The sequence below is a fragment of the Amblyomma americanum genome, chromosome 1 (assembly GCF_052857255.1).
Source record: "Amblyomma americanum isolate KBUSLIRL-KWMA chromosome 1, ASM5285725v1, whole genome shotgun sequence".
In the NCBI taxonomy this organism is placed as follows: domain Eukaryota; kingdom Metazoa; phylum Arthropoda; class Arachnida; order Ixodida; family Ixodidae; genus Amblyomma; species Amblyomma americanum.
In genome coordinates, this window is record NC_135497.1 from 142,834,550 (window position 1) to 142,853,564 (window position 19,015).

The 19,015-nt window shown below is 48.0% G+C and overlaps 1 long non-coding RNA gene across 1 annotated transcript; it reads right to left on the reverse strand.

Moving 5' to 3' along the window:
* Positions 1 to 1,163: 1,163 nt before the first annotated feature.
* Positions 1,164 to 12,162, reverse strand: LOC144113782 (uncharacterized). The gene is made up of 4 exons (XR_013310860.1): positions 11,890 to 12,162; positions 5,760 to 5,859; positions 4,102 to 4,192; positions 1,164 to 1,302 (listed from the first exon to the last, which is right to left on the reverse strand). It is a non-coding gene; the product is annotated as an uncharacterized LOC144113782 (long non-coding RNA).
* Between the last annotated feature and the right edge of the window lie 6,853 nt (positions 12,163 to 19,015).

Here is a 19,015-nt window from a genome sequence, read left to right on the forward strand (position 1 = left end):
TATTCTTCCAGGCTTCCCTAGACAGCATGGATGACCCATCCTACACTCTACGTGTCTAAGTACACAGGGGCGCTTTTAAGCACGCGGGTGGTCTATAGTACTGCTACCCGAAAAAACTTGGATCAGTACTGCTGTCCAGGTGAGCCGAGGCAGTGCGCGGAGTGGCGGACGCAGAAGTGGCCCAAAATCTTGCGTGAGAGCCCTAGAACTTATTTGCACATTTCGAATAGTCGTTTTGTCGAAGAGGCTAAACCACGCTATGGAGCTGGAGAAATTTGGCTAGATTCGCTATAGTTTTGTGCAAGCTGTGAAATATTAGCCATAGTGTAGAACATGCAGATCTCGTAAACCGAACGGTTCGTTTGGCCTGAAGGAAGGTTTCAGTGGGACGACTCACCAAACTTTCGCAAAACAGCTTGTTATTCAATGCGCCTAGCAATTACCACTGTAGGCGCGTAAAAGCAGCATCACTTCACTGTGTAGGAAATCTGGAGCTCTTAGAACCTAAGACCTTCGTCACCTCACTTGCGTGCACTCTGCTCGCGAGGTATTTTGGCAATCTTGAACGATTATAAGCGCACAGAATATTTTTGTACGACATCCGCAACGTTGTCCATCGGCAGATTCGAAATTTATGGCTCGCCTCTCGTTCTCCGGTACAAGGAATCAGCGAGCTACGTCGCGCATGCCGTTTGTATCAACGATCTTCTTTATTCCCGGCAAAGCTTCCCGGTTCTTTTTAGAAACGCTTTTGCGACCCTATGGGCCTTTCCAACATGGGCGTCGCCATATTGCTGCACTGCAGTGTGCATCTGGCCAGTGACCATAGGCGGGCACATAAACATAAGGGGTGGGGGGGGGTGGGTGGAAGGAGTTCATGGTAGCGTAGGTTCATGTAGCAGGGAGCAACACTGAACCAAACTTACGCCCCCCCCCCCCCCCCCCCCCCCACACACACACCTTGCTGCCGTTCCCCTCCCTCTGCGTGTTCCTTCCTATGCATCGGCATTACGACATCCATCGTGTTTGCGCGAGCTGCACACAGCAGTTCATCGAGCAATGAGACGACGCCCAGGGAGCGCTTGGTAGCGCCGCCCGGTGCACAGAACAAACAGTCCAGCGAGCAACGCGGCGACGCCCACGTTCCCCGCAGTAAGTGCATGCTCCGCGCTGCTCACCGGACGCGCGACACCTTGTTGGCGGGCACCGTGCGCCACTTCTCCTCGATCATTCGGCTGTTGGTGGCCGGGTTGACGCGCATCGCCAGGATGTCGATCTCGGTCAGCTCGGGATGCCTCACGCCTGCGTCGCCGTAGCGCGCGCCTTCAGGACGCGGTCGAGCTCCACGGGTCGCTCAATTGCGAGATCATCCGCTTTCGAGATCGAGCAACGTTAAAAAAAAAATGCCGTTATTTGTACCAGCAAGTCTCGCCGACGAACTTGTTAAAACGCTTTGAATTTCACGTCCTATTATGCGTATACCTGGAAACTTGCGACCGAGATGAGCGTATTTTGCTCCCTGTTTACATTAAATGAGCAGGAATTAGCGAGGCATTGGTGCAGCTGTACGTCTAACAGTGCGATATACGAAACTCAAACTCACTCAGAGCGAAATCGCAACGCGTTTAAATATTTACGGGAAACAAAGCGCGCATACAACCACAGCCGCTGAGCACAGCGCGGGACTAAACATGCTTAAGTGGGGACCTTTCGACTCGTGTGTCCCGATGAGGACTGCTCGCCCGGAGAATCACGGTGTACGCATTGACAGCTGGTCGGCTACTTCCAAGTATACGCATGATCATAACCGGCGCTCGTGTCGATAGTTTGTCTCTGACTCAGCTACTCGGGTGGGCTTTAAACGACTCGGAATGCCTAATGTGTTTCCAAGAATCTTCCTTCGACACATCCTTCCTCGTATCCCAAAGAGACCGCGCGAGGAAAAGCCTCTCACAGAGTCAACAAGATTTTGGATAAAATCCAATGATAGATAAGAGAGGTATAAACGGGAGATGGCTGTGCAATACCCCGACAAGGCCTAGACGCGTGCAGCTTTCTCTCTGTGCGCCTATCATCGCCATCTTCGCCTTCAGGGCGCTTGAGGTGACCTCAAATTAAGTTCACCACGATTCTCTGGCGAATGTGCGCTTCGTGAATAAGCAGCGCTCGCATACGCCGGCTAGTCACGTACACAGCGCTCTAGTGCGTTGTACTTTTGACTTTTGTGGACCAGATGGGCCCAGAAATATTATTACAGTTCTCATTATAAATGCTCCACTGATCATCTTGAGCATTCGATGGTCAGCGTATATGCTCGCTCAAAAAGACGCCAGTAATGCTCTGCGATAGTGGTACATTCCGTTCGAGGCGAAGACGAAAAAAAAAGTAAAAGAAGTCGCCCAATTTCGGGCACAAATTAAGTTTAGTTCCCTCCGTTTGCTCACATCAAGACACGCTAAACTCGGCTCGGAGCTGAAACAGAGGTTTTAAACTGTGTCCACTCTGAACATAAGCAGCAGGAGCGCTGAAATAGCAACAACAATAGCAAAAACGGATTTCTTTGAGTCCAAGGTGTGGTCCCTGAACAACCTATTGTCTGAGCTTTGGAATGCAATCAAAGCAGTGCACCAGGTAAATCTGAATTCCCCCGGTCACGAAGTAATTCAGCCTGTCTCCCCCCCTTTCGCTGTTTCTGTGACTTGGTTAATTTTGTTCCCATATGCATGTTCCTTTTTTTAAAAAAACTCTCTTTAGCATGCATCAAAACATCCATAGTGGTAGCTCTGCAGTGGCTGTGCCGTTCGGCTTCTGAGAACGAGAACGCGTGTTCGATCACGGCTGCGTTTCGATGGAGGCGCAATGCCAAAACACCCGTGAACTGAGATTGAGTATGGCCTTCCCCACAGCCACTCCCTGGACTCTGTCACGTAGAAGTCTATTGATAGTTTTACCAAAAAACGGAAGCTCTTTGTCAAGTCCAAGGAGGAGCAAAGTGCACAGACCCTGCAGCCTCGTTGACGGTCACCGACACGCAGCAAGCGGATGTTTTGTTTCTCTCTGAGCCAACCAACGACGAGGGAGGCGAGAAAACGCTGCCTCGCACTGGAGTGCTCAGGGCAGCAAATACCACGAACACCTACATCCCTCTCGCGAATATGCACGGACTGTCTACACCAACGCGTTACCCCCCCATTTTTTGTTGCAAGGACATCAGCGCTTTCAGCATCCTTCTGCATTTTAATAACACGCCAATTATAATCTAATACACGTCAAGCTTTGCTAAAGGTCAGTCATAGATAACCTATCTACAAATTGCTCCATGAATGCATGCATTACTAAGATACCGTCCATTTGTGGGCTTACTTATCGGCATCAGCCTTAAGGCTTACCTGATAGCACCTGCGAGCTGAATGGCGATTGGCCATTCCAAAGGGTCAATAGAGTCGCTCGCGAGTACACTAACAGAGCACTCTTGAACGAAGACTCGGAGGACTTCTTGAGGGTAATCCCGACGTACTTCGACATTCTAAATTATTACAATGGGACGAGACTAAAGTATCCTCCTCCCCACAACAAATTAAATCAACAAGAAGCAGTTTACTAGCGGAAGCTGCAAACCGGAACCTTCCCCAATCTACACATGGTGCGGTGCAACACCCACCCTATACCATATATATTACTTGGGATTGTGACAGAAATAAAGCCTTCCATGGCTCAGAAAATCCGAGTGCGGAGCAGTGGGAGAGGGTGCTCTCCAGCGGCAACCCAATCCTCCAAAGGATTGGTCATCCATGCCCAGCGAGCGGCCAAACTCAGCGGTGCCCTGGAATAGGGGCGCCGACCTCTGCAAGACGGAGGGAGACATCTCCTTGAAGATGAAGACCTCTGTCTGACCGAACGACCTTGTTAGAGCAATAAAGTGTATCCTATATCCTATCCTGGCCATTCCAACGCTGGATCTCCGCCAGGCTGCGACTAAATGAGCCATCATGCGCACGTGCGTGTGTTCGTGTTTTTGACAGAGACGGCGATTTGGGAGGCACAGGTGCAGTTAATGTCGCATCGAAGCTTGAGCGCGTGCAACGCTCGGGGTTGACTCACTTGGACGCAGTTTAAACTTCAGCGACACCTTCTCGTTCGGCTTCAGCACTCCATGGTCAGGGCTGAACTGGAGTCCGTTGGTCTTGGTGACCTTCGAAGGGAAGGAAGTGCACGCGGCTGTTACGTTGCGACACGTGATCTTTCACGACAGCCCATGACTGCACCGTATTCTGCGATGCTAGTGGGCAGCGCAGCGAGGACAGGGACGAGGCAGGCGACGGCACACGCGCTGCATACAACTTCTAGGGCATAACAGTTGTGGTCAGCTCATGTGTTGTCGCCTATCTCGCCCTTGTCCCCCTTGCGTCGCTCACTCAACAACCCCGCACGCCTTTCTTATCTTAAGTGGCAAGCAGTGGTAGACCCCTCAACAGGAGTTATTTCCTACTCCCTGTTGGATGATCTCAGCTTGTTATGCTGAGAGTTTTGCTCAAAGGACAGTTACTTTACTGTTTTTTTTTAATTTCATTGAGTACGATTACAATTTTTAAATAACTGGTTGCATAGTATGATACTATTTCTCTGACACGCTCAGCAATCAGGCGCTCACTGTTTTGAATTATATACTTCCGCCAACCAAACAAGCAATATGTAACGTGACTCGGGCATGAAAATGAATCATTTACGTTCAGAAACTAATGACTATTAGTAGAAGGGAAAGTTGAGGTAGTTGGTACATGATTATTTATCACCTTTTAGCAGCCCTGTTCCTGTCTGCTTTCTGCGTCCTTTGTCCGTGCACTGTTTCTTGTTATAAAAGATCCTGAATCTTAAAATGTGTCTGATTGAAGTTGCACATTCCTACCAAAGACATATATACAAGCGTATATGCCACATGCATCATTTTTCAGCATAATTATTGAGAAATTACGGTGGGGGGGGGGGGGGGTCAGTATGGTTCTTTGAGAAGGAGCAGTGAGGAGAGCTCGGTCCCCTCCAGGCGAAAGCAGCACTTTAGCACTTTCCCCAGTGCATGCTAGAGTCGAGCAGCGCAATAATAGAACGAGTATACGCGGAGCGCCCTTCACCGTCTTTGTCTCCTTGATCTCTTTAGTGCACCGCGCAATTCCAACGCGCGTTATTCCCAACTAGCGCAGCTAGTTTCGTTTTGTTTCAGTATTTGCTCCAATGTAGCCGCAATACAAATATGCACCTGGGCGTTCGTGGTATTTGCGAGAGCAGGTGCAGCGTTCACGTTTTCTTTGTTCTCGGAAGATACCACGCAGTTTATACACCCTTGATGAGCCGCGATTGCCGCGTTTAAGGCGATTGGTCTTTAAAGAGCGAACCGCTAATAGAATATTTTTGAGTGTCTCACAACCGTTCAGAGACAGCAGAGTCATCTGCACCACAAGATATTTTTCACTTGCGTTGCGTGCCATCTGTGCGTATATCATTTGTGTGTAAAACCTGCGCCGCCCTTCGTGCATTTCGTCACATTTCGTCACAAGGACGAAGGAACAGCGAATGGTGGAAATGCGCGAAGTTTCCGCAGACATGCGCAGTCTGAGAGAAATTTGCTACTGCCGGTCACTGCGTATACCGAACACGCACGTTGCAAGGTACGCGCGAGGTAGAGGCGCCTTCCTGGTTGCACTGCCCCAGGACACACCGTGTCTGAAGAAAACGTAGGCCAACTGAATGCACCAGAGACTTACCCTGAAGGCTATGTCGTGCGAGCTCCTGTTTCTGAATTCGCATGCTTCGTACTGTGCTTCTCGGTCGGTCTCTTGCACTTTGACGACACAGGTGGCTTTGCTGTTATGTGGTGACGGCAGATAGAAAGAGAGGCGGTGGTTAGTCAACCGGGTATACATAAAGCCTACTGACGCGTGCAACCACTCGTATTTACAAATATGCAGGATAGAAACGTTCAGAACGCGTTGCTTTATAATGGACCTACTAAGCTGCTTTGTTAAAAAAAAAAGAGTTGGCAAAAGTTTGCGAACGCTGCTGCCTTCACACACCCAGAAATTCTAGACAAACGCATTTTTCGACGGGAAGTTGATTATGGACGCATTTTTTTAGATATTGTAAGATTTCGCTATAACAATCAATATATATGCGCAGATCTCCCTTCGGCAGGTTTGAATTTTTTACTATTAACTTTCTTGGCGTCTCAAAAAACGCTCACCATTGGTTTTCTATGCCAATCTTAACTATTCGGTGTGTGGCGACACACACTGCGCACATTTCCGCGCAGCTTCCACCTTGTTATCATCCGCCGCCGCAGTGGTGGAGTGGTTATGGCGCTGGGCTGCCGGCCCGAAAGACGCGGGTTCGATTCCGGCCGCGGCGGTAGAATTTTGATGGAGGCGAAATTCTAGAGGCCTGCGTGTGCTGTGCGATGTCAGTGCACGTTAAAGAACCCCAGGTGGTCGAAATTTCCAGAGCCCTTCACTACGGCGTCTCTCATAGCCTGAGTTGTTTTGGGACGTTAAACCCCTATAAACTAAACGAAACCTTCTTATCATCCGTGCCAGCGTACCACGGCCACACGCGCTGGACTGCGTTACCGATAAAGCACAGCGCCACCGCTGCGTCACCCGAGACATGCGTCACCGACAGTGGCTACAAAAACAGGCTGCCCGGCTGGGAAGATCGCTAGTCTACCTTCCGCTACCGAGTCGAGCGTAGCGTCGGTATGCTCGTCCGCTGCCATCGGCAATCGAATAAACCCCTGTTACGTTTTTATGTTGGGATTCGTCCTTGCACAGAATGGCATACCACCTCGGGATGGATGGACAGACTTGCAATGGACGAACTTTATGATAAAGATCTTGCTACGTATCGGAGGAATGGACCATCACCATCAATATTTCCTTACCAGCACCTTACAATACTCCACAGTTGCCTCACAATTAAAATTGGCGCAGTTTCCACAAATGCGGATCGAAAAATGCGCTGAAGACTGAAAAAACTTGCATAGAAAGGTATTGTCAGGTATGCGAAATTAATGCAGGAATTCGTTTACTAAAATCGATGGCTGCGCGGTTTATGGCAGCTCTGGTATGGTTCCGGCTATAGTAAGTTCTCGTTTGCTTTTTTTTTTCAAACATAAACGCTTTCAGGTGCCAAGAAATATTGATTTCTTTATATAATGACTTGTTATGACAGGAGTGAGTTAAAATAACTAGAACTGAGACCTTAAGCATAATGTTGAATAAAAATGTAGATATATGAGGACCAGGTGGAAATGGCACACATATTAATTAGGGAACGTAGAAGTTTTTTCTGTGCAATCCTGGCATGTCCTTTATAGAGATCTCAAAATATAAAAACTTTCCACCACGGTTTAAATGAGAAAGCATTACTAGTTCACTTACCAGAAAAGCCAGCGGAGTGTGTGTGTGTGTGTGTGTGTAATGCTTATTAATAGCTTATTAATGGGACATTATATGGGAACGAATCCCGGCGTTGTTGTCCAGGATCAGCAGTCCGAAAAGCCCAATGACGTCACCATGGTCTCGCATGACGTCAGCAATAGACCATAAGATAATAATAGGTAATCATAGGCAATGAAGCAATCACAGTAGCTGAGAAAGTTAATGATAGTGCAGCGGGTAGACGACGACGACGACATTGAGCGATTGAACGGGTGGACGAGGAAGAGGACGAGAACTCATCTCTGGCTGTGTTCGGAGTGCCGCCCGTAGCTGTTCATTCGTTTTTGTAAATAACTGTAAATATATTCTTTCCCGCAACAATAGTTAGCTATAGTGATAATGGTAGTTTTGCACTGATAGAGGACGTTACTAAATAATGATGAGGGTCGTTATGACAATTGCAATGATAGAGGCCTTTAGGGCCTTCAGGTCAAAGGCCTTTGCGGTAAAGGTCTTTAGGTGAAAGGCGTTTAGAGTAAAGGCCTTTAAGTGAAAGGATGCTTTCGCATTCACAGCACGTAAGGACATTAAGTTCCCACCGTAACTTTTCTGGTCTTCACCTCCTGTACATATAGCCACATGACGCTCGTTTACGGTATCCGGAACTTGGAGGCCAACAAAAAAGTTTGAATTAAAATGGATGAAAGAAGGAATATACAGTATCAGAACTGAACTGTCAGCGATGGTGGCATCGATTGCTTAGGGGTAGAGCATCCGCCTCGCGTGCAAGAGTGCCGCGCAATTCTCTACCGAGTATGAAAAAAAAAACAAAAAAAAAACAAAATTCCGCGTGTCGATGAAATTGCATAACCAGGTCTGGGGTGCGGCCTGATCTCGGTGACCAGAAGCGACAACTCACTCCCTCACCAGAGCAGGATTAGGCCACCCTGGTGTAGTACTTGGCCACAACCTTCTATGAACAAACCAACTGAAACCAATTAACCTTCGTCTCTCAGTCCCCAGTGGCTGCGAAGCAACTGACCAAGGCGGCGGTCAGACCTGTGACGCAGCGGAGAGCGCTAAGAATCTCTTGCTCCGGACAGGCCGTCATTGGAAACTGAACCTGGCAACGTTTAACGCAAGTACCTTATCCAGTGAGGCTATATATACTGGCGGTGCTGTTGGAGGAACTAGCTGGTATTAAATGGGATGTATGCATAGGGCTTAGTGAGGTTAGGAGGACAGACGAGGCGTATACAGTCCTAAGGGGCGGGCACATACTGTGCTATTGTGGATTAGCGGACAGATGAGAACAAGGTGTGGGATTCTTCATCAATCAGGATATAGCTGGCAACCTAGAGAAGTTCTATAGTATAAACTAGAGGATGGCAGCTGTCATAATTTGGCTTAATAAGAGGTACAAGCTGAAGGCGGTGCGGGCCTTAGCGCCTACATCCAGCCATGATGACCAAATCGTCGAAAGCTCGTATACGAAGACGTGGAATCGGCAATCAACAAAGTAAAGTCACAATACACTGTATTGATAGGCGCCTTCAATACGAAGGCAGGCAAGATGCAGGCCGGAGACCAGGGTGACTATGGCACAGGCTCCAGGAACCGCAGGGGGAGTTATTAGAAGGGTTCGCAGAGGGAAATAATTTACGGATCATGAATATCTTCTTTCGAAAACTAGGGAACAGGAAGTGGACCTGGAAGAGCCCCAATGGTGAGACTAAAAATGAAATAGATTTCATACTATGCGCTCACCCTGGCATCGTGCAGGATGTGGAGATACTCAGAAAGGTACGTTGTAGCGACCACAGACGTCAGTCAACCAAATGATCAGGCAGGCATTCGCTGAGCATACTAGACAGTAGACCATATTCATACTATCAATGAGGTGGTAGAGAAATGCGCAGAATATAACCAACCCCCGTATATATAGCCTTCATTCGAGAAAGCATTTGACTCAGTGGAAACCTCAGCAGTCATGCAGGCATTGCGGAATCAGGGTGAAGAAGTCTTATGTGAAAACACTGAAAGATATCTATAACGACTGCACAGCTACCATTGTTGTTCTTAAAGTAAACAATAATATTTCAGTAAGGAAGGGTGTCAGGTAGGGAGACACCCTACCCCCCTACCCTCCTGTTTACAAGAGGTATTCAGAGGCTTGGATTGAGAGCAGTTGGAGATAAGAGTTAATGGAGAATACGTTAGTTTTCTGCGATTCGCTGATGACACTGCTTTGCTGAGTCACTCAGTAGATGAGCTACAAAGCATGATCAATGAGTTAGGCAGAGCAGTATTGTGGGTCTAAAAATTAATGTGCAGAAGACCAAAGTAATATTCAACAGTCTCGGAAGGGAAGAGCAGTTTAAAATTGCTACAGTTGGTAGGAAATACGTCTACCTAGGGCAGGTAGTGACCCCAGATCCGAATCAAGAGAGCGAAACAACTACAAGAATGGGGTGCAGCACATTTGGCAGGTTCTCTCAGATCATGAATAGCAGTTTAGCAATATCTCTGAAGAGAAAAGTATACAACAGCAGTATCTTACCGGTACTATGGGGAAAAACGTGGAGGCTAACGAAAAGGGTTCAGCTTAAGTTCAGGACAACGCAGCGAGCCATGGAAAGGAAAATGATAGGCGTAACGTTAAGAGACCGGAAGCGGGCAGAGTGGGTGAGGGAACAAACGCGGGTTAATGACATTCTAGTCTAAATCAAGAGGAAGAAATGGGCTTGGGCAGGGTATGTGATGCGAAGGCAAGATAACCGCTGGTCCTCAAGGGTAACGGAGTGCATTCCACCAGAAGGCAGGCGCAGCAAGGGGCGGCTGAAAGTTAGGTGGGCGGATGAGATTAAGAAGTTCGCAGGCATAGGGTGGCCGCAGCTGGCAAAGGACAGGGTTGACTGGAGAGACAAGGGAGAGGCCTTTGCCCTGCAGTGGGCCTTGTCAGGCTGGTGGTGATGATGGTGATAGATTACATGGGCTAGTCAAGTTCGAGGCTAGCTTGCGACAGGGATTCGAACCGACAACATATGCGCCTTCAATTGTTTGCCTTCGCGGACTTTTGTATCAAAACTGTGATTCAACCGCTAGTCGCACAGCGTTCCGGGTGGTGTCATACTCGCGTGTGACACCACCGGTATTGCGTGAGACAAAATGTAAGGTATATGGAGTTTGTACAAAGTAATACATAGTCATGCCTCGTAGTCACAGTCATGACTCAGTCATTTTGCAACGTAGCATTACTCGGCACTTTAATGCTTTCGCATTCTCACACGTCAGTTGTGTTAAGTGTCACTGCCAGATTTTTTTTACTACATTTTTCTATTCCCTTAGAGAGAACATACGGTGGATGCGCATAGTTGTCCGTGAAACAAATATGCCGCGGATAGTCTGTCCTGTGCATTAACGCCGCACGTCATCCCTCCAATACCCGGTGGACTAACCTTTGATGTCACCTGCGGGTGTCACGGACTTCCTTTGGATAATCTGGCAGCATATAATGGCTTCGGCGTCTTTTACACATATGCATACTTTTTTTTAGTGTGTGGTTGCTCGGTACGCACGAACGCGCGACACAGCTGCACAATGGTGTCGCTATAATGTTGCGGTGTACGTGTGCGCTTGCTCACTCGTCCACAATCACATGCACTACCGCAAGTCAAGCCGTTGCACGTGTATGAAGTGCTCCTATTTTTGCATTTTCACTTTAGTTTCTTATCGAGGTACTGCTCTTAGCTCCTGAGGGCTGCAGCTTCAAACGGTTGGTTGCTGCGATTACATGGAAAACAAAGCTGCACTTAAGTGCAGTTTGCGGGCATGAGATATAGCTACTCATTGATGATGATGATTTTTCATGGCCCTAGGTCGTATGTGGCCAAAGATCGTTATAGAACACGGTGTTTTCGTCTACTCAAGGTGAGGTCAAAGACCCATTTCCCAAGCATGCCACCCAAAAGACGCCGACCACAAGGCCGGGGGGGGGGGGGACTTTTACCCATTGTATCACGGGTGGGTACCCAGCGGCACTGGGTATAGAGCCCCGCACCTCCCGTATGCGAGGCGCATGCTCAAACCACTAGGCCACCGCTGCGGTCGTATGGCTATAAACTGCTCACCTCCAAGATCGCTACGGAAGGGTCTGCTGGCGAGCAACGCTCGGTATCGGTAGCGGGTATACGGCGGGGGGCACAGCAGTGACTGCAGCGAGCTACGTGCCGCGATTCCACAATGAACAGCGTGCACTGTGAGTCCATGAGACTGCGTGTGTTTCGCAACCGAGCTCGAAAAAGCCTCTTTCTCCACCAGCCCTTCGAGTCGACGAGGCCACCTGGTTACCACGACCTCAGCCCCTTTTTCGAGTCGGCATGCAGCGCCTGCTCGCCGCGATGTTCCGGGGCTACAGCGACAGCCGGTAGCAACCCGACGCGACGATCCCGGACCGACTCACCTTGCGCATGTGTTGGGACCCCTTGGCTTTCTGTCCCTGTCTAGGATCACCGCCTTGTACTCCCAGATGGTCTCCTCGACCTTGTCATCTGCGGGCGCAGCGCAGCGTTGCGCGATCCGCGCCAGCTTGCGGCGGGCCGGAAGCGACGCCACTCACTGCTGGTCATGCCGCCAGACGCTGGAGCACGGGCCTCGCAGGGCGGCGACCGGGGGAGGCAGCATAGCGGGGCCGCGACACCGTCTGTCGAGCTTTGGCCGGTGGCAATGAAGCCTCGCTCGTGCCGCCGGCCGCTCGCAGCGCACGGGCCCGGTCCTTGCATCTGTCAGGCAGCCGTCGTACGGGAAATTTGGCAAAATGAAAAACGCCAGCTGGCTATTTTTAAAGCGTCTTCCGCGGACTCCACTGCAGCGAACAGGACGGGACTATTTCTGCTTTAGTTACCAGTGGTGCAAAAAAGTGAGAAGGACGAAGACACCTATCTCGTTTCTACCGCGACTCGAGTCAAATTCAGCTATATGTCCCCAAACTGCGCCTTCTGTGGCGAAGTAGCTAACTTTATCACATTGTATGGGGATGCCATAAAAATAGAGATATTGCGAGAATCAATGACCCTACAACTGAGGACTGGGAGGCGGTGCTGTCCAGCTCACACCCGGAAGACCAGCTTTGGCTGGTGAACCGGGCAAGAGCGGCGGCAAAGCCAAAGGGCTTCTGGAATAAGGACTTCTGGAATCCAGCTAGCCTCGATTTATTCTGTGCATTAAATGTTTTTCACAATTATACACATATATACCGCAATTCGATTTTCCCACTCTTCTAGTTCTTTTTCGGCTCGTTTTCGTCATCGACATCTTCTTTGCCATGGAGTTCCCCCATGCGATCTGCAATGCAAATAGTCACCGCCTGGTTATGGCCAATCCCACATGTGGGTATGTGTCATTTTGTGAGGCAAATAACAGCAACAACAACAAAACGCGGCTTTTGCACGGCCACCCAGCTCTTTAGGCCGCTTTCTTCTATATAGGCGGATACAACTCAAGAACCAAGCGGCAAATTTCCTTGAAAGGGTCCTTAGCCAATAGCGTCGACTGATTCTCAGAATGTCGTGGATAAACCCCTTGTACCTGCTAGAGTGAAATTGCAAGGCGTGGCATATGAAAGGGGATTAATCACGGCGTAAATAGATCGACGCCATTCGCTGGAGGGTCTTCTCTCAGGGGTACTTGCCATTTCGTTCTTGAGTTGTATTCGACTATACCCATCTGCTCACAGTTGAAATGAGGCACAAACGCCTGAAGGCATTGCCGAACTCGCACTGCCTAAAGGGGTGGCGTAAGCTGTCGCGATCAAAACTTCGTCCTCTACGGCGGTAGCTGCCCGCGGGCGCCGGCCATGTGGAACTTCGGAGATGCGACCTTCGTATGTGCGTGCTTGTATATGCATGTGGTGAACTGTATGCATTGACCGCCCTGTAATATTTAGCAGTTTGACGCTGAGGATACGCAGAGTATGCGCCTTTAGGGTAATTTCCACGATGGTACAAACGTTCGTCTTTGGGAACGCTATACATATTGTTGCGGGAAAGAATATATTTACAGCTAATTACACAAGCGAAGGGAACAGCTGCGAGTGGCACTGAGAACACAGCCAAAACTTCGTCTTCGTCTCCGTCCACTCGTTCACTCGCTCAATGTCGTCGTCGTCTGCCCGCTTCAATATTTCCAGTAACGCACTATGCTTCTCGGACACAGCCGCAGTTCGTCAGAGTCGCTTCGATCATACTGGGATTTTAGCGTGATTCGGGGGCGCGCTTTTAATCGATTGAATCAGGGGATAGGGAACGAACCAGATGAAATGGTATACAAGCGCCTTGCATACTGTATGAACCATGAAAGCGACACCGCTGAAATCGTCGCGTAGGCGCCGGGGAAGCGGTACGCGTTGTTGTGCCCAGAGCAGACGACGCGAGGGAGGACGCTGATGGCTGGAACAGCAGCATCCCTTCGTTTTCAAGCGCTATACGAGACACCAAAAAACGCGCCGCACATGTCGGCCCCTCCATACTTCCGGTAAGCGGCTACCCTGTCGTAATAGTAGTGATAGTATAGTAAGTGGTTTATTACGAAAGTACGAAACGCAAGGAAAAGACGGGTCCAGCCGCGGCAATTGCTTTTTGATATCTTATAAGCACCGTAGCTGCGGCCGGCGTGAATAAAAACTACCACACATCCGTTCGCGTGGAATTACGTGTTCTAGATGCTGTTTCACCTGACACGAGGCACACGATCGTCTGGCTCTCCCGGATCCCGACTCGTCTCGTATCGTACAACTGCCGCCGCATTCAGGACGTGCGCGCCGCTTTCGTTGCTGAGGCGGATGTAGTGTGACCAATTCCCTGAAGTGCCCGGCGCTCCATGTGTGCCCCGCACAGAAAGGAGGATTGTTTCCCTTGGTGCCAAGTGCATCCGGAAATCCGGAAACTCTGCTGAGCATTCAGCCGCTGACCGTGAAATTGTTCCGGTTGCAGGCTCAGAGGGCCTCGTAGCTGCTTACGAGAAGACACGCGTTATTTGTTCACGTTTGGACAGCAGCTAATAATACGTGTTGAAACGGCGCCATTCGCTGTAGCGGGTAACGAGCGCAGCCGATGTTGCTCTAAGTCGCACAGTTAAGTTCACAAGGGATCACACTGTACTGACTAAGTGCACCTTTTGCAAACTGCAGCTGAATAGATGCATCGTTTGACCACGCTCTGCGCGCATATTTGATTATTCCGCACTGCGCACTCGACCCTGCATGATTCTTGCTTCTTTGTGTCGGAGGTGCACGAAGGTATTTACAACGTTTACGCTTGTTGCGAAAATCGCCAAGATTCAGCTGGCTGGCGGTTGAGCAATTGCTAAGCACAAAATACTGTGCGAAAGCACAGATTTTTTGCAAGTGGACACCATCGCCACGTACCTCAAAGATAGACTGAGGTGTCCACTGACCCAGGGAGCCAGTTACACTTGCTATTCAGAGGCTTCACACAGATGGACACCGCTGAAATCCCGGGAGTGCGGCTAGAAGTGCTTTAGCACCAGAACATATATCGGCCGCTTTCACCCCTTCCGTAATCACCTCCGGCACGGAACGGCGCAGGTGTCCACCCACTGTTAGGCTGCTACCGCGCCTTGCCCTACTTTTCCTTTCCTTTAAAGAGGAACTGTTAATTGTGCCTCTTTAGTATGAACACTGGTTTCCGAGCAGAAATTGCCACAAAACCAGTCGTCCGTAATAACGAATCACTAAAAAAAGAAGAAGAAACATACAGTGGTTGCCAAACAAGTTGAAATTAGATATAATTTTGGGAGCAAAGCCCATTATATTGGTCGCTATTATGCTTTATATAATGTGGTGCACGTTGGCGCTCCTAGTGGCCCGGCCATATGCTTGATGGCGCCTCATGGCTCCTAACTTTTTCTATACACAACTGTTCACATTCCACAAACCGCTACTACGTATCAGCACCCAGCCGGCTAAGACCTGCTGATTGCGGCTTTCTACGTCCATTTTACAACCCGCCGAGATAGCTTTCTTCACAGCCATTCATGCAGTTCGGAAAATAGTAAGGCATGTAAAATGTACAAATTTGCACTGTAAAGCATGAAACTACAAAAGAAAATGGCCATCATTTGCCATTTTTCCCGGCATTCCTCTGATGTCCTGCACTCAAAATGCAGAAAATGAAACATCTGGTTGGGGCAGTAGAGATTTTATTCTTACCACCGCCCATATTAGCGCGACAAAAATGCATGGCTTCCAATGGCTACTGTGCATTTTCCCCCAGTCCATTGCCTGGGCAGCGAGTACCTATATTAACGAGATGTAAATGCATTGAAAAAGTTTGGTCCTCAGAAAAATTGTCCGTAATCCGAGTGTCCATATTAAGGCGCGACTGTACTTCCAACCCCTACGCAGATGGGCACACACTGTGGCTTCAGCAGAGCGAGGACGCTCCTGCCGCGAGTTAATCTATGAATCGAGTGTGAAGCGTGCAGGCAGGCGATACTGCCGTCTCTGTCTCCCGCATTACGCAGCATGGCGTAAATGTCATTTTTTTTGTCTTTGAAATGTGTGGGGACAGACTTGCAAAGGTCACCGGGCAGTGCTCCGAACGCCTGCTCCCTGTGTTCAGCCTACCGCACGTTTGCGGACTTTGGCCATACGCGCAGCGCCGCGTTTCGAAGCGTGTGGCTGCGTCTCACGACCGCGCGTCCTCCAATGAAGACGTGAGCTGTGTGCACGGGGTGATCATGTGATCACGAGTGTGCGCGCGCCCTACGAAGTGAGCGCGAGGCACGCGCTTCACTATACCTATAGCTATAGCAGTGCTGCGGACGTGACATCAATGCTGCCCATGGACGTACGATATACAGCCACCGCTGCTGAGAAGCGGACGCCTCCTCCATTTTAGTGTCTGGTAAGCCCCATTGAACAACGCATGCAACAGTCGTTTCACAAAAGCGGAACACGTTTCACAAAAGCGGGACACAGAACCGGAACACTTTGAAAATTTGGGGGACACGTAAGCTCCGCTTCTAAGGGTATGGACGCAATAGTGTGAAGGGATCCTGGCAGCGGTTCCTCTTGCCCACGCAGAGACGAACACCGTTTCCAAGTTATGCGAAAAACCACACGACATTTTTTATTTATTCATACTGCCGGCACAGGCCAAGGTAGGAGTTGCAGTTTTACAAAGTACACATCGTGTTAGAAACTTTTGCATGTAAAATACAATCAAAAACAAAAAATAAACTCTTTGAACATTAGGAATTTTTGCACGTCACTGACGGCAGGAAAAAAAAAAGAAAATATCTGAATAGCGCACAAAAACGTCAACCGCTGTGGTGCAATGTGAAGAACAAAAGGCGCGTGGCCGTAATAGCAAAGTACAACAATTGTAATTAAGAGTAGGTCCGACTGGCAAAAGTTAAATAAAAGAAAACAGAGAGCAATGTACATAGATCACTTAGAGGGTGACAGGTGACAAGGCTAGTATACAATACATTTTTTTTATGCACTCATAGAATATTCCCGTAGTGCAGCTTCAAAGCCCTTAGTCTCAGAATTTATAACTTCATTGGGTAGTTTGTTCCAGTCACCTATTGTCCTCACGAGAAAAGAATAATGAAAAGAGTGTCTTGTAAGTCAATGGTTTGATATGTTTACTGTGTTTTGTCCTTGACTGGATGGAACTGTCTGCTACAATGTACATTTCGAGGTTTACTTTGTAATAGCCACGTAAAATATGATAAAATAAAACAATCCTATTGTGTTCCATTTTCTTTTTAACAGGGGTTAATCCAGCCTTTATTCTTAGTTCTGAAACTGACTGCATTCTAGAATAAGCATTATAAATGAACCTAAGAGCCTTGTTCTGCACACGTTCACATTTCAAAATATTCTGCTCAGTGTATGGCTCCCAAATGGGGCTTGCATAGGTAAGAAGTGGCAGGACTGTCATTTTATATGCTAACAACTTGACATCTGGCGTGGCATCAGTTAGCTTCTTTCATAGCGTCCAAAGCTTTCTGATCGCCTTATCACAAACTTGATCTACATGCGATGACCAATTTAGATCATATCTGAGACACAAGCCCAAGTACCTGTACTCAGCGACATCTTTTAGAATGACATCATGAATTTTATAAGAAAATACAAAGGGTTGTTTTTTACGCGTCATATGCATACAAACGGTCTTCTCTGTGTTCATGTCCATTTGCCACCGTTTGCACCAGTTACTGATTATGTCCAGATGGTCATTCAGTCTCTTCTGATCATCACAGGATTTTACGTTACAATAAATAATAGTATCATCTGCGTAATGTTTAATCGTTATCTCTGGTGAAAAGCCGGTGCTCATATCGCTAACGTACAAAGAGAAAAGCAAAGGACCTATCACAGAGCCTTGTGGAACACCTGATCGTACATTTTTATTTGAGCTGGCAACGTTATTAAGAAAAACAAACTGCTGTCTATGCGTTAGGTACGCCTCAATCCATTTTATTACAGTATTATTTTTCAATAAGTTGTGAAGTTTCAGTAGTAGCTTTTGGTGGGATATTCTATCAAACGCTCTCCTAAAATCGATAAAGATGATATCTATTTGCCCTCTTTCGTCGATACATTTGGCAATGTCATGTACAACTTCACCTAATATGGTAATAGTGGAATATCCGCGCCGGAAACCATGCTGGTGGCTTCCCAGCACCCCATTTAATTCAGCAAATTCCATTAAGTGTTTAGTTAAAATGTGTTCAAATGTTTTGCAACACGTACTCGTCAAAGATATTGGTCGGTAGTTTGTTACATCATGTTTTGCTCCTTGCTTATGTATTGGTATTACTTTGGCATACTTCCAGTCGCCAGGGACGTCACCAGATAGAAGAGACTTGTTAAATATTTCTACAAGATAGTAGGAACACCATTCTGCGTACCTTTTTAGGAAGGTATTAGGAATTTCTTCCGGTCCCACGGATTTTTTCGTGTCCAGATTAAGAAGAAGGTTAAGAACTTCGTCGTGACTAATTTTTATATCCGGTAAAGACGGTATGTTTGGTGAGTCTTCTAGATGCGGTGTTGTACCATCATCCCAGGTAAATACGGACTCGAAATATTCGTTGAAAAGGCATGCCATTTCACTACTTTCACTAACTGTGCAAGTAGCATTTTTTAAGAACGGAATGGGGGTTTCTGTTTTGACAGGTACCGCCAGAATTTTCCCGGAGATGTTTTAATGAACGTAGTCAATGATTCATTCATAAACCGCTGTTTTGCTCTCGCAATCTCTGCTTTAAATGCCTGGGAAAGGTTTTTAACCCTTTCATCTGTTGCATTTGAGCTTGTATTTGCGCATCTTGTTCTCATACGTTTCAACTGGCGCTTCATGTGAATAATATTCCGCGATATCCACGGATTTCTCTTGCAAACTTTCTTGATGCGCATAGGAATGAATGATTTTATGCATTTGTGAATTACTTTTTTAAACCGTTCCCATGCTTGATTTACAGATGTTGATTCAAGAGTTACAAAATTACTGAAACCGTCGAAGCCTTGTTCTAGACAATCCAGTACTCCTACATCG